The sequence below is a fragment of the Zonotrichia leucophrys genome, chromosome 1A, assembly GCF_028769735.1.
Source record: "Zonotrichia leucophrys gambelii isolate GWCS_2022_RI chromosome 1A, RI_Zleu_2.0, whole genome shotgun sequence".
In the NCBI taxonomy this organism is placed as follows: Eukaryota; Metazoa; Chordata; class Aves; order Passeriformes; family Passerellidae; genus Zonotrichia; species Zonotrichia leucophrys.
In genome coordinates, this window is record NC_088170.1 from 18,171,374 (window position 1) to 18,198,279 (window position 26,906).

Below are 26,906 nucleotides of genomic sequence, written 5' to 3' on the forward strand. Positions count from 1 at the left end.
CCACAGGACTCAAAATCATCAGTATCCAAAAGATTTCTGAAGGCAATGACCACCTGTTTGTGTTCTCCACTGCACCTTGCAGCCAAATGACAGTTTCTGTGCCTTTGGTCAAACTGCCAACAGTCCCTGATACAATCCTTCTGCCCTGTCATCATCCATGTTTCTCTCCCTGCCAGCCCTCCCACATCTTCCCAAGTCATGCACTTCCCCCAAGATTCAGGTTTGTCAGACCTGAACTGACTTTGGGGAAGCTACAAGAAGCTTATCAGTCAAAGCTGCTTCCTGTAACAAAGCCACAAACCTTGTGCTTCTGTTAACAGGCCATTTCCTATTACTTTCCTAGTAGCTGATCTCTAGATATATTTTTCCCAGCTGACATGCTTTGGGTCCTATTTACTCAGTCTTTTCTCAAATGGTCTTCAAGATGTTTTAAAACTACATTTCCCCACCACTAATTTAAACAAGCCTTGACAGGAATTAAACTGAAATCCTGAATTGGAAGAACTGAAGATTTGCAGCTTTGTTACAATATCAGATCCATCCTCAAACATACTCCAAATATAGTAGAAGGCTGGTGTAAATCTGCTATTCCTTCATGTTTAATTCAGATACCTTTGAGTGAATGCATCCCCACTCCCCTCAATTTTCTCATCCCCAGTTCTCATCACCCATGTGCTGAAATTTATGGTGACTTTAACTTAGAAAAACACCCCAAAACACAAAAGAAATATTTTAAAACACTATAGTTATGCAGAAACTAGTTGTCAGAACAATACAATAGATCTAGCGGTTAAAGCACTACATTGCAACAGGCATTTTACAACTTCACTAAAGCAACTATCAATTTTTAAACTATGTAGTTCCTTCCAAGAGAAGACGAGTCCCTAACTCAGCAATAAACAGAACTTGGATTTTTCTAGTCAAGAACATTACAGCTAAGCAGGAAACTATGATGCTTTTGACACAGCAGTGCAAATCAAAATAAACTCCAGTAGCAGATCTCTGTGCCATCAGCTTCTTAACAAGTGGGGGGATGAAGATTACCAGAATGTCAGCATGCACAGAAAGTTACACTCTAAACTAACAAGCCAAAACAATGTGAGCTTTGGTATTAAAAGTTTCTGAAAGGCCTTGCATTTTGTTATGTTTTTGGGATCATCTAATAGTTCAACCGTGCACTTGTTTTAATACAAATTCAAGTGAACCAGGATTAGAGCTGATATGGATGTTGGAACACATTTTTCTAGCCTAAAAATGACCTTCAGAGATAGCAAATTTTCAGTCTAAATAAAGATGCAAAACGAGCCTTTTGACTGAATTTATAGTGCAATATTTCTGGATGAACTCCCATTTAGTTTTTCTAGTTCCCCCCCAACAAGATAATGGTCTGTCATTAGTTATTTGTTTCTCTAGCTGTGCCCTTAAAAGGCTCCAAGGCAAACACGAAAAAACAAATTGTTCTGAGTAACATCATTGTAAAGGACTGTATAAGACAAGACAAGGTCACATATCTCTAGTTCCCAGAGAACCGCAGATATCCTCACAGGATCCTGTACCAAAATTTATGTTTGTGGTGCCCTGCGGGAAGGGGGCAGCAGGGATATCCAGTCATTTCCCAGTCAAGAGACAGAAAACATCACTAAGGCTCTGAGTAAGGCTCTTTCCTCATATGAATAAAACTCCATCGCTATCTAACACCACACTTCTATTGAAAAAGAAAAGCCAGAAACAACGTATGGGCCTAAGAGCAGGAAAACAAAAAGGCAACCCTCCCCCAAAAATTAGATTAGATCTTTCTTTATTTTGAACCGTATGGCACTGACGATTTCTCCTCACAGGCAGCCAACCCTGCGGCGAGGTAGGGCGGGAACCGTTCCGCCACATCCTCTCCTCATTCACAGAGTCTCACCTCGGCATCAACTCACCAAGGAAGAACCGAAGCACCAGCGGGGCTGGGCCCGCCGTCGTCCCCGGGGTACCGCCCAGTGCCAGGGGCTCGACCCCGCCGCTCCCGGCTCCCCAGCCGCGGTATCCGCCCAGCACGACCCCGCCGGAGCCTCCCGGCCCCGCGGCAGCCGCTGCAGCCGGCCCGGCCCCGCCGCCTCCCGGGCATCCTCCCTCTCCAGCGTCGCCTCCTCCTCTCCCTCGCCCCCACACCATCTTCTACCTTCTTGGGTATTCTGGGGTTTTTTTCTTTTCTTCCCTCCGCCATGCCCCAGCGGGTTGTTACCTTAATTGCCGCTTTTCCGACCCTTTTTCCAATTCCTGTTTCCAAATCGCTACCCCCCCAGCATGCAGGCAACTCCCGGCAAAGAAGAGGCGGAGGAAAAGAGAAAAATCAATCAAGCAAGCAAAAAAAAAAAAAATAAAAAACCAAATCAAGCAAAAAAACAATTAATCAAAAAAAAAAAGGCAAAAATCCACCAAAAAAGAAACAAAAACCAAAAGCAAATAAAACCCACCCAAATAAAATTAACAAACCTCTCGTGGCGCTCCGGGTGTGACAGTATGTATCCGGCCGGGGGAGGGAGGCAGGCAGGAGCAGCGCCTGCCCCGCTGCGCCGAGCCGGATCGGGGGAGGATGCGCGCCCGCCCGGGGTGCGGACTGGGGCCGGCTGGCTCAGCGCCGTGGGCCCTGCAGCAGAAGCCGCCAGGCACCGCCAGGGCGGGAGAGCGGGCCCCCCCCGGCAGCGCGTGGCTCCGCGTGTGCCCGTGAACACCCGCCTCAGGCCGCCCCTTCCTCCACGGCCGCTGCCGGCGTCGCCCCTCAGCTGTGGGGCACAGGCGTGTTCGGCGGCCCGGCCGCTCCCCGCCGCGGCCGTGCCGCAGGTGGTGCGGACTGCCGCGCCAACCCTGCAGGAACCAGCAAGGCAGGCGAGAAAAAGCTCCCTCTCCCCCTTCCCTTCTTCCTTCCGAAGGGCTCACCTCCTTACCGTGCTGCCGGGCTCACCTCCTTACCGTGCTGCCGGGACTCCTCCGCCGCGTCCGGGCTCGCTGGGGCCGGAGCGAGTGGCGGCGGTGGCGGCTGCTCCTCGGCGCCTCCCAGAGCCCCTTCCCCACCCTCGTCCTTCCCCGCTCCGCCTGCGCCGGCGTGAGCCGGCGGCCAGGAATGCGGGAAGCGTGGTCGGGTTACGCTGGAGCCCCGCAAGGATCCAGGCGAGGGTGGGGGAGCCCCAAAAGCTCCTAAATCCGTGGTGAAGGGGCAGGGCGAGTGGTCCCTCGGGCGCCCTCCAAGGTTATTACAGCTCCTTACCCTGTTCAGCTTACAGCAGAATTTACGGCTGCGATTAAAATGGTCAGGAAGAATGCACAGAAACAGTTATAAAATAGGCATATTAAGTTAATTACGCAAATTGTCTTATAAGCGTTAGGGAAAAACCGAGATTTGCAGCATACCTATTCAGCCTAGATTACCTGCTTTTAACACCAATATTCACTTTCTCTCTTTGGCAATAGAAGGTACACCCTCCGATCTTTTCAACTCAGCATCAGAATCAGCAAGATGAGACATTTTTATAGTCTCTTATTGCACTTGCAGCATGTATGAGCATTAATTAATTTTACAAGGTTGTGTTTATTTCATTATTTCCTTCCATTTATTAGTACTGGGAAAAGGCCAGCCCAGGAGAGTTGGGTAAGCTGTTCACTGACGAGTGAACCGGTATGAGAGCTATCAGCAGAACACCCCACACAAAGGGATTAAGTACTACACCCACAACTTCAGCTCCCCCACTTCTAGCTCCTTGCTTGGAGAGTTTATAGGCTACAAGTGCTTGCCACTTCCACATGAGACCTACCAGTGCCTGTTGGCACATCTGGGCACAATCTAAGGCTAGATTCATTTCACCTCATTCTGCCAGGTGTCCTTACAGTACATGTGCCAGTCACCTTCATGTGACACAGGACATAGGACTCTAAGACCCAGGCAGACCACCACCAAAATCCAACCAGGACACAAGGTCTGTGTCACCTTCTCTCTACATTACAGCTATGGATTGGAGTAGGGTCATACAAAGCTGAGCAGGTGATTCATCCCACAGAAATGGGTGGGAGGTAGAGAACTTTGCCTTCATCATTCATACAGACGGAAGAAAAGCTTCTGCCTTCTCCAATAACCAGGTGCTGTCCCAAAGGTCTGGAGCACTCAACAGGAGAGTGGAAGCTCTGTTTTAATCTAATTTTTTGCGTTTACAGGGAAAAACAACCTACAGCTTCTTTTACAGTTGGACTTGGCAATCTTAAAGATCTTTTCCAATCTCAGTGATTCTGTGATTCCAGCAAAGAAGTTTCAGATTTCATTCACTGGAAGTGTAGCAGGAGGAAACTTGCAAGGAAAGAAACCACAGGAAGTGGTTCTACCGGAGGAGGCCCCAGCTGTCTGCAGAAAGTGACTGATGGTTGCTGGGATGTTTCCAAGTAAAGAGAGTTTTGGTTGCCTGCATCACAGGCATATTCTTTAACATAAACATCTGCCTTGACAGACTGGCCAGGCCTCTGTCAAGATTAAAAAGGCCATACCTGAACTGATGGTGACTGACACCAAAATGAGGAAAAAGTAGACAAAGACGTCACTTAAAAGAATAGTCAGTGAGGGATGGCTTTTTCAAGAACCGTGATCTTGCACTTTGAATACTAACCAGAAGAAAAGTTTTTGGTAAGCTCAAATGAGACATAACTATTGTAATTATTATCTTTCAGGACACCAAATAGAGAGCTTGATAAGCAATAGTTCCTTCAGAAGCTCTTCCAAGACACCTTGTATAGGAGATACACAAATCTGCAAACTTAGTGAAATTTCTTTGGGAATTTTCCAAAAAGCAGGCAGGCTAGAAGACCAGTTCCCAACTAAGAACCAATTAGGACATTAAACTGAGAGTGTGTCAGAATCCGTTCATGATAGCTTCCCAGAAATCTCTAGGGGAAATAATTGCTGAGAGCATAATTCAATTGAGGAAATGAAGAAACAACAGGGAATTGTGCCAACCTGAAAGGGTTGCCCTTTGAACCCAGGAAATGAAGGTAGCAATGAAGCTCTCAAATGTGTCAAGGGCTAGGGAGAATGTGGAGGCTTCAGCTTGAGAAGCAGTAATAATCTGTCTGAAGTCTTGTGGGAGTCTGTAGGAAAAAACTGTTACATGCTTTTTTGGAATGAGATGGACAAGGATGAACTGCATGAGAAAAGGACTGAGTCAAAACATCTGCAGTTTCCGCTAAAGAGGACTGCAAGTGGTTTCATACACTGGAAAATATGCTACAGGTCCTCAAAACTCACTCTGGAGCATCTATTTTTTGTTGTTGTTTTTTATTTCATTTAATTAAAAGATAAGCTTTCCTAAACTCCTTCCCAGATGTCAGTTTCTCTTTGAATTCTTGCTAATGCAAGCAATTCAATCTTGGTGAGGCACTCTGAACAAAGCAATCATTTATCCATTAAGCATCCAGAGGGGAAAAGAAATATAACAGAAAACATGCAAAAGTAATTAACCTTGGCTTTTCCCCCAAAAATTTATACCTGTATCTTTACAAAGTAGCAGCTTGACCTATGTGATTTCTCTTTCTTTGAGGCTGATTAAAAAAAAAAGTCAAATGCAATAACTATTAAGTTTATTCTATGCAGAAAATCATGTCTCTATTAAGATGATTTTTACCTACCACTTACTCCTACTCATGACTGCCCAGCTTCAACAATCTGAGCAGTTGAGTTGAAATCTTTTCTACATAATGCTTGTTCAGCAACAAAATGTTAAAGAGACACCTGTTACCTCTATGGCTCCCAATACCCACTTCTTATATTTCTGATTTAGCAAGTCAGCTTGCCCTTTAAACTTTTCTCCAATGTGGTTGTTCCTCTGGATTTGGAAAGAGTATATCTTCTGCAGTTCTTAGATGCCCCAGACTAAATGATTCCATTATTTTATAATACGGACCAAGTGAAGGAAACTGAGACATAATGGAAGATGTTGATGATTTTTGAACCATCTGTTAGACAAATACTAAAATTCTGATTAATGGAGTAACATACACTGAAGAGTCATAAAAGAGTCAAACTCCAAACAGAATATTAATTGCCACATATTACAAACGTTTTAAAAAATCATTTTGCTACTGATAAATATTTATTTGTTTTTCCTTGTGAGAGGGAGGGAATTAAGTAGTGTTGCATTTATTTTCTTAATACAAGGAATTCGCATTTCACCATTTCACTTTTTTTCCAATGATGTGTTAGCCTTCAGCCAAGGTACAAGTGAAGATTAGGGACTCTGAGAAGAAAATTTAAAAATTAAGCCTAGAATTAATGCAATTAATATTTAAAAGTAAGAAGATGTAATTAACAGATCTTGTCATCTGTCAGCCTGATAAAGTTGTATCAAACGTGGTGTTTATGATGAAGGAAAATCATAGCTATGCATGGAAAGCTGCCAAAGAGTCTTTGGGCAGGTTGTTTTCTTAAATAACAGTAATTTAACCCACTTACAGCTTCCTCATGTGAACCTAATACCTGAGGAGAAAGAGAAGGTGGCAAGTTGTTGAGTGCAAAAAAAAAAAAAGAAAAAGACAAATGTTGATTTTTTTAAAAAAGGATCCCACTAGTGCAAGTGTGCACAGAAGGGGTCGGGCTCTGCTCCCAGGGAACAAGAAACAGGCAAGAGGAAACAGCCTCAAGTTGCACCAGGGGAGGTTTAGATTGGATAATAGGGAAAATTTCCTCATTGACATGGGTATTGAGCATTGGCACAGGCTGCCCGGGGCTGTGGTGGAGTCACCATCCCTGAAGTGTTAAAAAAAATGTAGATGTGGCACTTGAGGACATGCATTAGTGGTGGACTTCGCAGTGCTGGACTAAGGGTTGGACTTGATCTTTACAGATCATCAAGTTTCCAACCAAAACAATTCCAAAATTCTGTGATTTGAAATTCGTTGCCTCTTTTCACCAATTAAGTCGTAACACTGTGTACTGAGTAACCAGAAGTGGAATGTCGTAGTGCTGCAAATAATTAGTTAAATATCTTATGTTTTCAGGTCAAATTATGCCTAAACATAATTTGTGCACATAACAGTCTGTGCATGTCTGAAGTGCCTCACATCTCAGAATGCCAAGCCACTCTGCATTAAGTGATTGATGCCAGACACAAATAGGCTTCTTGACACACAAGCCTTAATCTTGCTTCTTTTAACAATAGACCTTACAATGCTTGTACTGTAATCTTTCAACTTTTTAATGGGTATCGAAAGGTAGATTGGTTATTTCCTGATTGGCTGATCTCTAAACCGGTAAAAGTACACCTGTGAGCAGTTTTCTGCTATGGCAATTTTTTTTATTCTTTTGATCCAAACAGTTCAATCTGGAAATCAGGACAGACATGTGAGCTGACAACATCCCGGTATTTCCTGTGTTTAAGAAATGAAACTGAGCTTCCAAAACCTTACTTAAATCAGGGCAAAACCCAGTTCTGGGGTATGCACTTAGAAGACTTTTTCATTTGTATTGGATTTTCCCATCCTGGAATACAATTGGAGAAATAGTACCATGAGAGGATACCAAGTAGTATTTTGCAGAAAGTCAGAAGGGCACACCACGTCTTACGAAGGCACTCAACTTTTTAATATGACACCATGCTATCCATTATTCCCTACTGATGTCATGATATTCCAAATATTCCTCAAGAATAGTGGAGAAAATGCACACACCTTGGCAACTCCTCTAAAGAAAGCACAAAATCAGTTGATTAATACAATTACTACAGAATATTGTATCATCATAATAATAATCTAAAATATTCAGGTTGTTATTTCTACATCTCATTTGGTAGTATTAACTTTTTACAAGTGCAGATGTTTTGTCTTTTTTGCAGTTGGATAGCACAGGCTCTTCCTTTAGCTATTTTCAATTCCTTGCTGACATTTCTTTCTGATACAATCCTTGCTATAAACTGTCTTTGCATGAGTAGGGAGTTTCAGCATTTCAGCAAGAGATTCACAGTACAGCAGAGTCTTAGTAGACTGTTAGAAGCAGACTTTAACACCAAATGGCTTGTAAATATTATCAATTAATTATTAAATTTTGGGCTTCAAAACACTTAGAACAAATGACTGCGCCATGATTTACTGTACAGGATTTCACCTATCCCTGGCCACTGCCCACCTTCTAGGCTGTGTGATTGCAGCAAGCTTTGGAAGATTTTTTTTCTCAGTTTTTTTTACAACTTGTGCAATGTAAGAAAAGACTGAAGTGAAATTGAGGCAGGAACAATGAGAGAAAAAGAGAATCAAGAGAAAAAACAACATGGAAAATAACCTTAAGCTATAATACTGTAAAGTTAGAAGTCAACTCAGCAAGAATTAGGATGATCCTGTTTAAATAGTGCAGGGCAATAGTTTCCCAATGGATCATCAGCTGCACAGCAAGCAGGCCCAATATTTGTGTGCATAGGGCTGGTAGGCTTTTAGGAAAGGCAGGACCTGGGGGGTAGCCTTCTCAAGAAGATTTATAGAATTCCTTTGCCTCTGAAGACCTCTGTTCCCAGCATTTGCTCAATCTAATTCATCAGGAAGAAAGACAGGAATGTGTTTGAGCAGATCACCATCCTTCTGTTAAAAAGTAATCTAAATGAGTGAAAAAATGTGTGTATTTTATGAAAGCTGCACTTCCCAACATCCTCAGGCTGTGTGGAGAATTTAACAAAACAGAACCCTGTAATAGCAAATGATTTGGCCTAAGGAATCAAATTGTCAGGCAGCCTAAATTGCCCTGATGAGCTTCCTTCAAGCATTATTTCCACTGAAGGAAGATATTCAGATCACAGTAAACATAGCTGAACTAAGGTAGCCATAGTTTAATAAAAAGGAACCTTAAAATACTAATTATGCAGGAGAGCAGAAATGAGTTGTCAGAAAAAATCAGGATCAAAGGTTTTTCAGTTTTCATTTTTTCAGAATTCTTAAGAACCCTCAGCTATTTTAGCTATTCCTCTTTCAAAGGGCTGTGATTGGGAACTGACAAAAATTAAAATGAGGGCCACAACAAAAAGAAGACACCAAATGCAACTGAGACAAAGATCAGAGAGCTCAAGTACCTGTGGTAATCTGGGCAGTTGGACTGAGATGTTAAAAGATGACTGGATGGTTTTGTTTTGTTCTTTCAACTACCATGTAATAGCAAGACTGTTTAAAAAAGAATATATGTATAAAAACATTTAAACACAGACACAACCTTCTGAGCACAAAGAAATAATAGCTAGATATTTACTTCTCATAGATGACCCAGGATCTATTTTCTTTTAGTCTGGTAGGAATGTTTTTATCATATCAACAGATCAATATTTTGCCTTCAGAAAATCTCACTGATAGCTTACAGTGATAGTCCATCCAACAGTCCATCAAACAGGCTGCTTAATTCTCTTCTATGCTGCTGTATTTAGTTACTACAGCATGGCATGATCTGGGGTAGCCAATACTGCATTTATAAGCAACAACAATTTATTGAAGTATGAGATTATATTATTCATTTCCATCTCAGGCCATGTGCACACATGAAGTAACAGAGCACTGAGCCCAAAATACCTTAGAAGGTCATGTCTCTGTGTGTATGTGTGTGTGTATGTGAGTGTGTGCGTGTGTGTGTGTCTGTCTGTATTTTCAGCAATTCCATTGTCTGCTAAATTCTTCCACCTCTTCAGCTTCCAGTGATGTGATCAGATCAGTGATGAGCTTTGTTGCTTAAGCCCTCGTTTTGACTACCCTGTGTTGAAATATTATGCCAACAAAAGCTGATAGGATGGCACATCCAGTCCAACCTTGTGGGCAGTACAGCAAAGTACTTTGTAGAAAGCGAAGGGAGACGACCCATCCTTTGATCAGCATCGAACTCCCATTTATTGATCCAGCATGCACATTTTATAACCGTGTTAATTAAGTTCATACATATTGCAAAACCCGAGCTCATCATTGGTTACAGATTAAACATTAATCCCTCCTTTTGTTTTCAATACCTGTGGTTTGTTATTGAAACCAAGATTTGTTTTCTCACCCTGATATGAATGGTTCTCAAGGCCTCCATGTTTGTCACTTTTGCTTTCCCATAACTTATCCAAGGACAAGATATTTACTTGTTATTAAAAAACAACCTGAGAACTTCTGCTGTTTACATAAATGTGCCGGAGAACTTCGTTGTTTACAGAAACAGGCTTTGAGAATTTTCTCCTCACAGCTGCCTTTTACTTTTCCATCAGCTGTATATTTTCATGGCCTTTTTTCCTTCAAGCCATGTCTGAGCAAAATTCTCCAACAGTACTTCCATAAAGCCATTTCATAAGGCAAGAAGAGAGAAATGCATCAGCCTCCTCTATGCATAAATACTCTCTTAGCAAGTGCTTTTTGGGCAGTCAGGATGTTTCACTCTTCCAGTGGAAACAACTTCACTGATAATTGTGGTGATTGTCAGGCTCTACAATTTTTACCCTGCAGGCATGGCTCTCAGAAGGTTTCTGAGTAGGTAAGTCTGGATTGAGTTTTAGCTCTTAAAAATGTAAAAGAAAAATAAATTCAAAGAATGTCGCGGTCATCTTTTCACTAAAAATCCTTTCTTGAGATTTGTTTCCTTCTGAGAAGCTAATGCCTCAGAAACAAAATGTAAACAATGGTTATCTGCTGTTGTGGAATGCATCAGGTGGATTTTTGATTGGGCCATCTAGAATGATTACAATTAATGGCCAGTCACAGACCAGATAGCTTGGACTCTCTGTCCGAGCCACAGATCTTTGTTATTCATTCTTTTCTATTCTTAGCTAGTCTTCTGAGGAAACCTTTCCTTCTATTTTTTTAGTATAGTTATAATGTAATATGTATATATTAAAATAATAAATCAAGCCTTCTGAACATGGAGTCAATATTCTCGTCTCTCCCGCTCATCCAAGAACCCCTGTGGACACTGTCACAAAAGAAAAATAAAACAAAAAGGAACTCCAAGGTGCTTGTGTGATTTTGTGATTGGTCATTTTGTGTATGATTTTGAGAATGCTTATTTTTCTGACATGAGGAATATTTGTTCATGTGAAAAAGAAAGAAAGCTTGAGATAATGGTAAATTTGCTTTTCTAACATTATAAAGAAGGGCAGAGGGAGGAAATCAACTTTTACAAATTACAAATAGCAAGTATAGAAAGCAATGAAACCAACAAAGCCATTCTCTACTGACTTCACTACTCATGTGGTTAAAAAATTATAAAGAAAAAATATATTTGAAATAAAACTTCAAGAAGATTTGTTGTTGTTTCTTGCTTTTTTTTGAGTTTAGAAGTCCTTATATAATGTATTCTAGACAGCAGAGGCAATTTCAGCAATCTGGGGTTTTTCGAGGATTGCTTTTCTTGCTTCTGAATTAACTCAAGTAAAAAGATCAGATTTCATAGCAAAGATGAATGTATGTCCAAATTTTGGGAAGGGTGACAGTGCTGGAGCTGAAATATTCCATCATGTCCAAGAGGATGCTTGGAGGAAAAAAAATTCACCAAAACCTCCAGGAAACACTGTTTGTGTGTGGAGTAGGAAAGGTGAAGGCTTAGTTTGATTAAAAGATTTAATGGGGGGAGAGGTTGAAGAGATCCACAGAAGATGTCAGGCAGCATCAGGGATGCCTGGTGGAGTTCTGGATTATCTGACATGGACAGAGCATCCCATGTCTATCCACTTGTTTTTCAAATGACACCTAAGCTAAGCTTAGCAATACATGGTTTAGAAACTGCCCCCCTTAAAACCTGCAATGCAGGAAGCTAAGTGCTCTCCTTGCTGAAGTTATGAGGTCTGATGTAAAAGGGAGATTTATTTATCATCCAGCTGTGAAAGATGCTGGAGAAAACAGTTCCTTCCCCCTTTCCCTTCAGATGGAAAATGCATTGCATGATTCAGCGTCCCTCTTTGGAGCAGTTTGGATCTGAAGGCAGCAAGGCTGAAGAAAAGCAAAATGGGTGTTGAGCAACCTTACAGGTGTCACTAAATCCCTTCTTGTAGCTGCAGGCTCTGAGTCTTCAGGACAAGTGCAAATGTCTGACATTTATTGGACTGGCAAAATTGTTTAAAAAGCTTTGTTTGAATGTTCATCAACGTTAGGCAGAAGGGAAGGGAAGGGAAGGGAAGGGAAGGGAAGGGAAGGGAAGGGAAGGGAAGGGAAGGGAAGGGAAGGGAAGGGAAGGGAAGGGAAGGGAAGGGAAGGGAAGGGAAGGGAAGGGAAGGGAAGGAAGGGAAGGGAAGGGAAGGGAAGGGAAGGGAAGGGAAGGGAAGGGAAGGGAAGGGAAGGGAAGGGAAGGGAAGGGAAGGGAAGGGAAGGGAAGGGAAATCCTTATGGAGGCAGGATGACAGGTTTCCACCTTGAGGGGGGGAGATTTACTTGGCAGCAGGAGCCTCTCTTTTCCTGAACTCCTTGCAATACTTATCCATACCAGTCATCTGGCTTTGAAACCTCCAGTCATCATTACTCACTCTATTTCTAGCATGACATTTTCTTCAGCAGAATTTAATATGGCTTCTCTGGCATGTTACTGTTCCTTTTATGAATGTTAGTAAGATTTTCTTGAAGGGAATGGGGAAAAAAAATTTAAAAAAAATGGACCAATTGAACTCCTGAGAAAAACAGAAATGAATAAAACAAACAAAAATCAATCAATAAAAACAGCTCTAGATTTTAAAAAAAATTTCTTCATCATTCTTTACTAAAAGATTATCCTAGCAGTTTGAAATGTTAATATGGAGGAGTAGAGAATTAGTATCGTGCTGACAATTGAAGACATGGGTAACAGAGAGAAGTTGTTAAGACGCTTAGTATGAAATTTGTCTTCATTCATACTATTTCCAAGATTGAATTTCCATGCAAAAAACAATCCCACTGCTTAATACTTGCTATTACCATTGTGTTCTGGTTTGAAAGCAAAACCAGTGAGAGACTCCAAGTCAGAAATACAATTTATTAGAGAAAGGGAAAAGAAAACCAAAATACATGCAATAATACAAAAGAAAAAGCTCTGACAAAGTCAGAATGCAACCTGACACCCTCTTGGTCAAGGTGTTGGTAGGTAGCAGTCCAGTTGAATTGGTGACTGCAGTCTTCCTGGAATGGAAGATGTGGTTCTGTTGGAGCAGTGATCCTGTAGAAAAGGGTGCATTCTTTCTCTGAAGATCCAGTAGAAAAGACAGCTGTTCCTCTGGGAATCCAGTGAAAAGACTTCTTGTTCTGTCCCAAATCCCAGATTATATCTAGGTGGGGATGCTTAGCTCCTCCCCCCTAGGCGGAGCATCTCACAATGGGTTGATACCCTTCTATGAAACATGTGGTGGGTCCATTAAACAGAAATGGCTCCTGGAGGGAGTTATCTCCGAGTCATGGAAAGGCATTGATGGGCCTATTAGCAGGAGATAAGGAAAAAATTATGCCCCTCCTGGTTTCAGTAGCTCTTGAGGATAGGAATAGAATACATCTTTACATTGTAACCTAGGACCCATTTCTTCAGTAAAAGTGTGAAAGTTCAGGGGACATATGTGGAATATTGCAATCCAAGGAGGAAAGGAAGAAAAATATAACATAATGCTCCTGGGGTTTCTGAGGAAAAAGAAAGAGCACTCTTGTTGCAGAAATGATCTGTTTGTCAGGGATGAGCCATTTGTCAGGTGCAGGGAAAACTCGGGGCTCAATATGAGACATCAGCAAGTTCCGTTTATTGAAGAGAGCATCAGACACTTATACAGCAAGTAATAACCTCATGAATATTCTGTAATTTACACCGTCCATTGGCCACACCACAACATCAGGTCTTCCCCATTCCTTAGGGGTTACATCTCTCTTTTCTCATGTCTCTTTCACTATTTGTTATCATACTACAGCTAGGCCCAAGGACACGCTATCTTGCAGGTGCAGGACTTGGAATTAGACACGGCCTTGTACTTTTCCAATCTCTAGTCAGCTAAAATCCCAATACACTCTTGCCACAACTTTAAACTGCAGTGAAAATATATGCTGTCTATTAATCACTGCAAAGTCCCACGACATTTGAAAAAAAGATCTAAAACTTAATGCATAAATCAGCATTATTCATTGCTGTACAGAATATCAAAAATGCATGTACACAACACTGACTTGTAATTGTGCATCAGGTGGTGCAGCATTAACTCTGTTTAATAAGGATTCTGCCAGAATCAGTTCCCTGGGGGAGATGTACCTCTCAAGCCTTCTGCTCTTTCCATTGCAGCACCTCTGATAGGGGATGGGGCATTTCTTTCTCAGGTGATGTGCTGCCAGTGTTTGGTACTGGAAAGTGACACTGACTTCATGCTGTGATGAAAATATACTCTTGGGGGTTTGTGTGCTGACATAATGAACTGCTCCTAATATATATTGTCTTACTATTACCCAAAGCTTTGATCATTCTTGAGCACAGAAGAGCCTTTTACATAATGAATGATGAGGCAAAGTACCCAGTTGTTTATTTTTGACTGTTGAACATTAACTATGATCTCTTCACTTTGTTTTATTCAATCCTCAGCTTCTCCCCATAGAAAATGAATATATTAAAATCTGTCAGCCTCATAAATATGGCAGGAGGATGAATCAATCTGCTTTTACAGGAATCCTGAGAGACTAGGAATTTTTGTAGCTGTTTATTTCCAGAAATTTTTTCTTCTTTATCTGCCTACCATTTTTCAAATATGTTGCTCTAGAAACTTTTTTTTTTAAGCTACAGATCATTTAAAGCAGAGGAAAGTTCTAAAAATACTCTCAATGTGTGAATATAGTCACTCAAATTTGTATTCTCAGTTGTATTCACTAAAGCCACAGCACTTCAGGAATGATGTAAAAATAAACATGAAGACTTGCAGACATTTTTCTGACATGCACTTTTTCTGACATATAAAAACTGTGAGCCTTTACCACTGTATTAGCTAAAACTGTACACCTGGGCACAGTTTGAAATATAAGGATGTAAAGGTCTGTTGGAACAAGGTCCACATTCTTTTTGAAAACAGATGTTGCTATAAATAAGTAAGACTCCTTCGATCTTGTAAGAAGCAAGTCTGTGCATATATCCGAGCAAGCAGATTTTCAGCTTTTTGCAAAAAGTGTGAAATATCTTGTTTATATAAGTCTTTCTGAAATTCCAAGGAATTTGCCCAGGAGACAGTATATCTTTGTGGACATGCACATCCCAGCAGGGCCCTAAGGAAAGATAGGTAAAAATTGTCTTATTACTTCAGTGGAAATATTAACAAAAGCTAGATCTTGAACATGACTTTTAGAACTAGGACTTTGAAATCTCTGCCTAGTGGTAGATTTGGCAGCTTGAAAAAGGAGACAGCGTATAAAAACTGCTTCAAACTCATTATTAAATGTATCGAGGAAAAATCCGTCAATCAATTAAAAAAATTCTTGAAAAGAGGTATGAAAAACCATCATTGGGCACAAGATGTCCAAATATCTTGATAACAGGCCTCAAATAAAGAAGCTTTTGAAATCTTGCTGTGAGTTCAAGGGAAGCAGAGCAAATTAAACATACCACTTGAGGGATGATATTTGGCCATGCATTTTGGCAACTTCCAGCTACCACAAACTGCATCACATTCTCAAAGCTTAATACTTTGGACTAGGGTATCTTCTGCCCTTGGATCCCCATTGTTCTGGATTCTCTAAGAAGGACACTTTCCTTCTCTAGATTATTATTTGAATGGCTTTTTCCCTAATTATTTTGCTTGTTGCTGTGAGTTAGATTGCCTGGAAGCAAAATTTGTGTGACTCAATCATTTGTATATTCTAAACAGAGATGAAGAGAGGGGAAGGAAGCATGAATAAAATATGAAAATAAAATGCATTGCTTTGTCTGATCTGCTTTAAATGCCAGATTAATGTCTGCTTGATTTAGTTTGGGGATTTTTTTCCCTTGTTCATCTAACAAATGGTTTCATAGCACTGTGTTGAACACAGTTTAATTTTGCCACTAAAGTCCTGGATCCCAATAGGGGTTATTAGTACTACGACATGAGCTCTAAAAGCTCAATAACTTGAACACAAATCTTTTTAAAGAGAAAAGATTTCATGTGCATCGCTCCTGAATTAATTTAACTCTAAAGCACCTTCTCTAAATTGGAATATGGTTCCTATTCATTTCTTGAGCTATTGTGTTTAAATAAAAGCCTCCTCATGGTCCCTTTAGTTTTACTACCTGTACTTGAACCACTGGACCAAGGAACACAAAGACTTGGAAGTCATGATGCCTGCTGTCTGTACCCAGCTCTGTTATTCTCCTAGCACTCCCAGCTCTTTCAATTTCCTCAGTAGAGAGGGTGATAAAATTTTCAGATACTTAAAGCAATTTATACCAACGCTGAAGCTGTTATTAAATTCTAAAAGGTTGGCTTGTACCTTATCTCTTATCATAATAAATTCCAGTGCAGGAACATTTTCCAAATGATAAAGTTATTGCAGCCCTTCTTTTAGAAAAAGCCCAGAAGGGATCCCATCTTGTGAGCTTCTTTTGCCCAGAGAAGCTGTGGCTGCCCCATCCTTGGAAGTGTCCAATGCCAGGCTGGATGGGGTTTGGAGCAGCCTGGGATAGTGGAAGGTGTCCCTGCCCAGGGGGTGAAACAAGATGAGCTTTAAGGTCTCTTTCAACAGAATATGGTTTTATTATATAATTTAGCTATAAAATAAAATAGAGCCTGCTGCGGAAATTCATTAGTAGAACTGATTGAAATCTGCATTTCTATTTTTTGGGTTTTGAAATTTGTTTGTTGTCTTTTTTTAAATGACAAATGAAAATCAGTTTGTGGAATCCGTTTTCCTTTGGTTTTGTTTAGCAGAGCTCAGAAAATGTCATTGAAGAAAATTGCTTTGGGGAATTCACCATTTTTAAATTGCACTTTGAAATATGAAGTGTGAACCAGAACATGGCATTAGAAAGAAAAAGTATTATTTAGTGATTTTTCACTACTAACAATAACAACATTAGAGTAATAGTGCTGCCAGTAGTCTACTTTATTATGAAATAAAACATTTGAAGGTTTTTAAAGTATTATGGACACTAGTCCCTTAATGAGAACTGAGATTTCTTAAGTAAATTTGACTGGGTGTTACTTGTATTACTACAGCATAAATGTTCAGGTGTTTGAGGGGAGGATATTTCACCTAGTACAAATTAGCTACTGTATCTATTAATCTTGTGAAGAAAAGTTATTTTTTAGTATTGCAAGAAGACACTGAAATCATGCAATACATCATGAAATTACAAATTGTGCAAAAATTAAAACCCCATGCATAATCACGAAAGCTATTTGTAGATAACTGTTGAATAAACACTTTTTATCTGATTTTCCCAATCCTCTTGAACCACTCTGATCATTCATCCCTTTCACTCCTTGTTTAGAGAGTTTCTTTAGCTGGGGTGCGTGGCATTGTCACCAGGATTCACACATGAGATTGTCAGATGAGCCTAAATAGAAAAGCAGTAAAACAAGTTGGAGTCCTGGCCTTCATCTACAGCCACCTGATCTCATCTCCAAATTTCCCTTCAGCCACTCCTGATGCCTCTTAACACACATTGACTTTGTAAGAAAATACATTTGTCATTTACAGAACACTGAGGGAACAGCAAGGTCACCTTTACTACACATATTTCAGAGAGAGTTCAGAGGTGCTTAAAATGTGTTGTAAAAAAATGAGAAGTCAAGGGAACAGCTCATGCAAGTGTTTGTGGTGTTCTGTGTCTGATCTGAGTAAGGCCAGATGAAAGAGAAAAAGCAAATGAGAAGAACAGAGTAGGATAACCCTCATCTCTGCCAGTATTAATTAGATGAATAAGAATTTGCACTGAGATAATTTGTGAGCATGTTGTTCATTCTGAGGAACAGAGAAGGATGTGGGTCATATGGGGGTTGTGTGTGTGTGTATTAAATTTCTGTGAAGTGCACATTGTGATTAGGACAGTAATTAATACAGCTAAGCTTCCTCCTCCAATGGGCAGTTTCAGCCAGAGCAAACCTGTCTTCACAGAGCCCTTCTGCAGTCCCTGAAAAGAGGGAGATTCATCCAGGGTCTGATACAGCATATCCCTTCAGTCCTAAAAGGCACACCGGGACAACTTTTCCATTTTTCCTCAACCATAAAGCAATAATCTTATCCTGTATTCCACGGGTACCTCTAAGTGCGCTGCAAGGTGTACCTCAGAGCAGCAAACCTTTTCACAGTGTATTTGAATTCAGCTTACAGAGTTTTTCACCTGCAGTAAGAGATTGTTAAGGACTGCAACAAAAAGAAATTGAAAATCACTGCTCTGGTTGCAGCCTAATAAGATTGTCCATGAGGATCTAAAGTTAGATGCTGTGAAAAAGCCTTATATGCTGTTTTCCATTTTCAAAGCTGTGCAAATGTGAGATTTAATCCACTGAAGGAGCTCTGTGAAAACTTAGATCTTCCTGCAGCATTGCACTGCGGATAACTGTCTGACACACTTACATGGCAGTTCTAGGATGCACCCAATTACCTATGCCTTGCTCTGCACTCTGATTTCAGTTTATTGCCTACATTGCTTTGGCACATTTTGTCCTTTTATTTTTCCTCTCAAAAGGATTCTTTGCTGCCCTCTACTTGTCACAGTCAATTACAGCAGCACAAAATGCTATCGAAGCAGAATAGAAACATCCAACCCTCACTTGAATAAGGTGCAAAGAAACTATACGAGTATTCCCCTGTGGTTTTTTTCTTTTCTTGAACATCTTTTAATGACAGTCAAATTCTTTCAGCAGAACATTGAAGTGACGATACTACTGCTGCATAGTTCATCAAAAGTGGTTTTGGGAAGTGCTGGAGCCGAGCACAGCTCCTTTGAAATCTATGAAAATTTATAGTGGCATTGTGCAGTTGAGTTTGGGGAGATTTATTTTCCATTTTGCTTTGTTGTGTAGACAACGGATTCACTGGTGAGCTGCTTTCTTCATCCCAAGGCCCTGAAGGTGAATCCAGGAAATGCTAATGAGAGATGAACAGGGTGTAACAACTCCCTGACTCTGGTTAACACAGTCCTAGCCCAGACAGATCATCAGTAACCTGGCTCTGCTACTTTTTGCAGTGAGCTCTGATAAGCCTGGATGTAGCAAGATACGTCAGTTGAGGAAACAAAGACACCTTTCCCCTTGCTGGGTCTGTGTTTGCAGAACACCAAGCACATCAGAACAGCCCGGCATGGTGGCTGTGGCTTGTTCTGTGGAAGCAAGAGGATGAATGGAAGGCAGTGTTTCAGCGTATGTCTGCTTTGGAAACCATCCAAGCACCCAAAAAAGAGCCCCAAACAGAAACAGGAGGTGTTCACACTACATGGCTTAGTAGCCAGGTCATGTTAAATGACAGTGATCAGGCAAACCCCTGTATTATCAGAGGTTAAAAGCTTGAGCTATTGTTGGGAATTTAGCTGCTAAGGTCTGGAAAAGTACAAAACCGTGGCTAATTCCAAGTCCTGCACCTGTGAGATAGCGTGTCCTTGGGGCCTAGCTGTGGTAGGATAACAAACAGTGAAAGAGACATGAGAAAAGAGAGATGTAACCCCTAAGGAATGAGGAAGAGTTGATGGTATAGTTTAATCAATAGATTGCTTAGCTTACAGAATATTCATAAGCTTATTACTCGCTGTATAAGTGTCTGATGCTCTCTTCAATAAATTGGAATTTGCTTATCACTCATATTGACTGTCTGAGTCTCCCCTCACCGACAAATGGCTCATCTCCGACAAAGGCCTTCATTCTGCGATAAGCTATCACAATTAATTTGATATCATTGATGGGTGGTGAGAGAAGTTGTTCCTCATATCTAAAATTATATTCAGGAGATTGTAGGTTTTTTTTCAACAATAACCCTCAGCCTAAAGAACAGGAATAGCAAGAGAGCAGTGTGACATGAACTGGGTGTATTGCCTGTTGTATGATTACCAGGAATGGATTTGATGCACGCTCTCACTAAGCAGCACCAAGCAATGACAAGTAACTGGTTTTGAAATGTTTAGGCTGTTTAGGCCGACAACGAAGATTTGAAGAGTTAAAAAATTATTTTAGCAGGGGATGTAAAGGGTGCTGTCTCTCTTTTTTTTTTTTTTTTAAGTATTTAAATCAGTATTTTCTGTTCACCTGGTCTGTTCCTTTCTTAGCAGGGACATTCTATGCAAAGATGGTGCTTGTCATCATCTATATCTGTTGTATCACCCAGGTTGGTGATATCCCACAATAAACTCCAGAGGGTGTTCCAGAAAGAAAGCTCTCAGACATCTCAGTAGGTTGCTGAACTTTTTACTTTCCTGATTTGAGCTTCATACATGAAGCATGGAAGAAGACAGACATGACCAGCTTCTTTACAGGATTTGTGTGTGAGGAGGCTAAGAAGAAATAGGGAATGACAAAATGCCCACAAAATGATAATAACAGAAAAGCCCCACAAAGCATGTAGAAAAGCCCTCAGAGAAACAGGAAAGGTGAAGATGGTTAAGAAGCATGAATTACTCAGGGACTGGCAGGAGGAGATTCTTGGACAGCATACAGGTTCCATACAACCTCTGAAAAGCTGACATACAAGTAAAGGTGTTCTATAAGGGATGTGCTGTTCTCTCTCTTCTCCTGCACCAGATTACATCACAGGTGGCTGACTAACGCACTAGTGAAGGTGTCAGATCTCATTAGACTTTTATCCCTCACTGTAGGATCTCTTCTTTGCTTCTGGGGTTCCCCAGAGTCACAGGGGCTCTACAGCCTTTCTCCAGACATGCCTTTGGAGTCCAGGGCTGAGGAAGGACATGGCATGTGCCAGGTGTAGGACTTTCTGGCAGCTCAAAAGATGCTCAGAAGATGGATCAGAATCAAATCCTGACTTCAATGTTGAGTACAGAACCAGATGCTGGCTAGATCCCAGAGGTGTCTCCAGATGTTCCTCAGTGCTCTTGTCCTGGAGGAAAGTGGCTTCCTGATGTCTCTGTAGGCCTATAATGTGATGACCTAAGACCACTGAAAAGCTGAGAGAATATTTTCATGTGACCACAGTCTCTGAGCTGTAGAGAGGCTAGAAAAATACACAAAGAGGATCCTGATGCAGTTTTGGAGCAGGAGCAATAGAATATGCTGCTGACCCAAAAATTCTCACCCAGTGAGGCACTGCCAGGAGGATGAGCACCATGGTACTTCTCCTAGTTCAGGAACAACCTAAAGTTGGAAAGAAGCCCTGGAAGAGGAACCGCACAGAAGGTGGCGGCAGGAGAAAAACCAGGATTTCTGCTGAGTGAACCTTGACATTCAGCACTTGCCTGACCTTCAAACTAGGTGAAATACCACTGAGGAGTAAGTCTCAAAAAAACCATCTTGTAGGCCAGAGTAACTCACAGCCTCAGTGCACAGCCTCTGCACAGCCTCAGTGCAGTGATTGAAATAAAACCATGCTTGCAGCAGTCAGATAATGTTTTCAGCTGCAAGGCTGGAGAATGCCAGGTCTGCTCACTTGGCACAAGTGTATAGTACATGACTTCCAGATTTGTGGAGATACTTACGGGACCTTGCTTTTACAAGGAGAGTCCTAAAATTGCCTTTGAAGCAACAATAAAATAAAAGTATATTTTCTTTTTTTTTAATGGAAATTAGTAGCATCATGTACTGTACTATCTTCTCCTGCTTAGTTTATAGCTAGAGAGAAGACAAAATAAAATCTTATGCCACCAAATAGTATGGAAAGAAACATATTGGAGCATAAAAGTGAGTTTTGAGCTTTTTAGTGTGATAATTAGAAGACTATTCTTTATATTTCTGGGAATATTAGAAAAATAATCTCAGCCAATACAGCAGAAATAGACATTTGGCTTGTGCTTATGTAAAGTAAAATATGTACATTAAACAAAGACAAACATTACTTTTAGCATTTGTTAAAAAAGACCAAGCTTCAGTATTAACTCAAAGAAACTGGACAAGTAATGAAATTTCAGTGACAGATCTATCTCTGTTTTTAATAATAGTGTCCCACACCCATGCCTACCCCACCACATAACAAGTGATGAAGATGAGTGATAATCACTTGTAAAAGCTCTGGAAGTGAAACCAACACAACTACATCAGTGGTGATTTGCAGATCCCTGGTGGATGCTTACAAGCAGGGCCGGACACAGCCCAAAGTTTAAAAGTGCCAGTTGCTCCCAGAATAGATTCAGCATGAGTTACCCAGGAAAAGCCTTCTCCTTGCAAGGGATAAGTAGCCCTGAAATGTAAATGCCAGGGCAAGCACAACAGAGTCATGCTGAAGACTGGATGAACTCCCTTGTCAGCAAAAACGGGGGGGGGGGGGGGGGGAGAAGGGGGGAAGAACAAGATGAGAAACAAAAAGCTGCTAAATGATCAAGATGTGAGATTAAGACTTTTCTGCTTCAAGTATCCTTGTTTCTGCAAAACCATCTCAGTCTCCCTGCCACTGGTAATCAGAGTCAATTAATTCAAATACTAATTTTACAAATGGAAAATTAAAACCACGATGATTGTAAATAGCCAGGGTGCTGCCTGCTGAAACATATGAAACACTAACATACTCTCATTTTCTGAAAAAAAAATCATAAAAATTCTAATTTGAGCACAAAATTATTTCTTTTTAGAATTGCTTGCAATGTAACCAGTGGGTGAGATACTATTCCTTAAACTCATTTTTATGTGAAAGTACAGTCCTGACCCTGATGCCTCAAGGAGCTATAAAAAATGCTAAATAATAGTCAAAATCTGCAAAACCAAGTACATCTGTCATTAATTCATAGCCCAGCAATAGTACTTGAAAAAAAAAAAAAAGAGAAAAGGACTTAAGACATGAAATGAGAAGCCACATTAACCTGATGAAATCCATATGTTCAGCCAAAGATATTCACAGTCTTTTCACGTCACTCAGCTGTCATTGTGTCAGATGAGCCTACATAACAGCAGCACTCAGCTACCAAAAACAACATAGGTCTCACCATCTGTATTTATTTTGATTAAGTGTGAAATAAACAAGGCCAGGAGACTTCTTCTCCTTTTTAATGCCTTTATTAAAAGTGATCAGCTCAGGATTGGGCAGCTCGGCAGGGCTGCAGTCCCTGTCGTGTCTCCCAGGGCAACTCAGAGGAGGAGGATATGCGCAGCTCTGTCCACTAGGGGCAGAGCTGTGGGATCCGGTCCTCATGGGAGCCTTTAGGGCGTGGCGTCCCCGTCAGATGTTGGTTTCCCTGGCTCTGTCCCGCCCGGTCCCGGCGTCGGGACGACTCCCATGACGAGAGGGACTCTGCATCTCTGCAGGCTCAGCACTCGGCTCCTCACGTCTAGACATCACTCCAGTCTCTCAACTCTTAGGTGGCGTTGTTTTTGGGGTTTTCTCGATGCATTTGGAGTTGGGGTCCCAAAAAGCATGCTGGTCCTGGAGTCACTTTGCATAACGCCCCCCACCCTCTCAGGTGTCTTCACTATGCTGGGAAAAGAACACCTTAGCCTCGGGGAAGGGCCATTACCTTGCCTTAGCCAGGGCTTTTACTAATACAAAAGGAGTGATAAGCTACAACGACCCGTGATTACAATAACAAAACACGCAGAACCTTGGCAGGGACAGAGATCTGGCTGCCTTTTTGTAACTTTTTCTCACAAAAAAAATATTAACCGAATTTTTGTTCATAACAGTCCCCCCTCTTTTTCTTTGATCGAGCTTAAGTTTTAAGCTCGCGTCAACTTACATTTTTTTTGTTTTGAATCTACTATAAATTTCTTGTGCACTTTGGTAATTATGGTTACTTTACTTTGTTACTTTCCTTGGTTTCTTCAGGTTGGTCTGCACGGCCAGTACTATTTTACTAAAACAGATAAATAAGCATAGTAAAAAGAGCAATCCTCCAAGTACACACACAGAGAGAAAAACTACCCTTTCCCATACATTTTTTCTGAAAATCTCCAAGTTCTCCCACCCACTGGGATCAAGTGTAGGAGTTTGATCTTGATTATTTACACATGCTAATCTTTTTATTTCGTTTGAAATGTTCCTGATAATTGAATTCTTTATTTTTAATACTACCTGGAGCCTGATGACTTTTTTTAACATGGATATTGGGGTCCGAACTTGGCTTTTACAATTTTGGATTTTCTCAATTTCTGTTTCACTTTCCCGGTTTTGTTTAATTTCTCCCAAATCATTATATATAGGAACTCCCAAACCTGATCCAGTTCCTTTGGGTAATAAGAAAATTGGTTTTATCACTGTAGTAATGCAGCTGCCAGACAAGATCAAACCTAGGGGTTTAGAGCTCCCCTGAAATGTGTTCCGAAAGGGGTTTATCTCTTTTCCAGTACACTCATATAAATACTTGTAACAAACAATTTTTCTTACCATTTTCACCATTTCTTTGCCTTTTACTAGATCTGCTGAGCTTGTTTCAGCAGCATCACATTCAAAGCACAACCAGGCTTCCCCTATAGGGCACTCTCCTAGGAGTGGCTGCCTAAAAGTGGCAGTATTGTGGGCTATCCAATACACTCTCTTATTTTTCTGATAAAGGACCAATTGGGAGGGGTTAACATAATCAGGATTAGAATTGATGTGGACTCTCGACAAGGAGCTCACTTCCTCCTCATAGCGGGGTTGGTAGCATTCACTGCACAGCTCAGCTGGGCTTCCCAGAGCACCACCAGCAATTAGAGCTATCAGTACTACCCTTCCCAAGAGTCCGGTATGGGTCATCTTGCACAGCCTGCCCACCCGGCCTTGCCTCTTGGGGAATTTTACTGAGGAGAAGCTTCCAAGCTCTTTAGAGTCCCTTCTACCCACTTCTCTGGTTAAACCTCCCTTGGTCTGTTCCCTACCAATTTTGGTTTCCCCCCCCCGAGGGGAGTGTTCTGTAGAGGATTAACCTGGAGTCTTTAGAAATATATTGGGGAACTTAAACCAGAATTACTTATTTACAGCCTTAAATTTTACCAACAGTTTACACAGAACAGTCTTGAAACATTTTAAGCAATGTTAGAACTCTGATACCAATTTTTCCCATACAGTTCAGTCTTTTTGACTCTTCCTCCTGAGAGTCAACTTTCAATCACAGTATATTCAGGTGAATTAACTTGTGATGTGGATGAATCCTTATCCAGTGCCCAGAGGTGAGTGGTGTGGACTCTGGCCCAATGCCAGAGGGAAAAACTGGGAGTCTGGCCCAATGCCAGAAGGAGAAAGGGGTGGAGTCTGAAATAAACAGGGCCAGGAGACTTCTTCTCCTTTTTAATGCCTTTATTAAAAGTGATCAGCTCAGGATTGAGCGGCTCGGCAGGGCTGCAGTCCCCGTCGCGTCTCCCAGGGCGACTCAGAGGAGGAGGATAAGCGCAGCTCCGTCCACTAGGGGCAGAGCCGGGGGATCCAGTCCTCGTGGGAGCTTTAGGGCGTGAGGTCCCCGTCAGATGTTGCCTCTGAGCCTCGCTGGTTACCCTGGTCCTGGCGTCCGGACGACTCTCTGCTCAGGGCGAGAGGGGCTCCGAAGGTGTTCAGCATCTCTGCAGGCTCAGCACTCGGCTCCTCACGTCCAGACATCACTTTAATCTCTCAACTTTTATTTGGCTCGTTGTTTTTGGGGTTTTCTCGTTGCATCTCGAGTCGGGGTCCCACAAAGCATTCTGGACTTTGGAGTCACTTTGCATAACCCCCCCCACCCTCTCAGGTGTCTTCCCTATGTTGTAAGAGAGCACAGCCTCGGGGAAGGGTCCACCGCACCCAGCCAGGCTTTTTACTAATACAAAAGACGAGATAAGCCTTAACGACCCGGTATTACTATAACAAAGCACTAAGAATCCTGGCAGAGACCGACCCGGAGGCGTCCCTGCAACTCCCTCTCAAAAAAAATATTAACTGAATTTTTGTTCATAACAGTCCCCCCTCTTTTTCTTTGATCGAGCTTAAATTCTTAAGCTCGCATCAACTCACAATTTTTTGTTTTGAATCTATTATAAATCTCTTGTGCACTTTGGTAGTCATGCTTACTTAACTTTGTTACTTTTCTTGGTTTTTCCAGATTGGTTTGTACAGCCAATACTGTTTTACTAAAACAGACAAATAAGCATAGTAAAAAGAGCAATCTTCTAAGTACACACACAGCGAGAAAAACCACTTTTTCCCATACATATTTTCTGAAAATCTCTAAATTCTCCCACCCACTGGGATCAAGTGTAGGAGTTTGATCTTGATTATTTACACATGCTAATCCTTTTATTTCATTTGAAATGTCCCTAATAATTGAATTCTTTATTTTTAACACTGCCTGTAGCCGGATGACTTTGTTTAACACAGATTTTGGGATCTAAACTTGGCTTTTACAATTTTGGATTTTCCCAATTTCTATTTCACTTTCCCGGTTTTGTTTAATTTCTCCCAAATCATTATATATAGGAACTCCCAAACTTGATCCAGTTTCTTTGGGTAATAAGAAAATTGGTGTTATCACCCTAGCAATGCAGTTGCCAGATGAGATCAAACTTAGGGATTTAGAGCTCCCTTGAAATGTGTTCCAAAAGGGGTTTATCTCTTTTCCAGTACACTCATATAAATACTTGTAACAAACAGTTTTTCTTACCATTTTCACCATTTCTTTGCTTTTTACTAGATCTGCTGAGCTTGTTTCAGCAGCATCACATTCAAAGCAAAACCAGGCTTCCTCTATAGGGCACTCTCCTAGGAGTGGCTGCCTAAAAGTGGCAGTATTCTGGGCTATCCAATACACTCTCTTATTTTTCTCATAAAGGACCATTTGGGAGAGGTTAACACAATCAGGGTTAGAACTGATGTGGACTCTCAACAAGGAGCTCTCTTCCTCCTCATAGCGGGGTTGGTAGCACTCTCTGCACGGCTCAGCTGGGCTCCCCTGAGCACCACCA

At 41.3% G+C, this 26,906-nt stretch overlaps 1 protein-coding gene across 6 annotated transcripts in view; it reads right to left on the minus strand.

The window, feature by feature from the left end:
- Nucleotides 1-3,207, minus strand: part of LOC135442230 (fatty acyl-CoA reductase 1-like) — a 132,051-nt gene extending 128,844 nt beyond the window's left edge. Inside the window, exon 1 of one of the 6 annotated variants that reach the window (XM_064701806.1) lies at nucleotides 2,959-3,207. The gene's annotated coding sequence lies outside the window, so the exon portion shown is untranslated. Of the gene's footprint in view, nucleotides 1-1,925; nucleotides 1,944-2,481; nucleotides 2,714-2,925 lie in introns of those variants that run through there. The other 5 variants (XM_064701805.1, XM_064701807.1, XM_064701801.1 and 2 more) reach the window with 5 other exon arrangements.
- Between the last annotated feature and the right edge of the window lie 23,699 nt (nucleotides 3,208-26,906).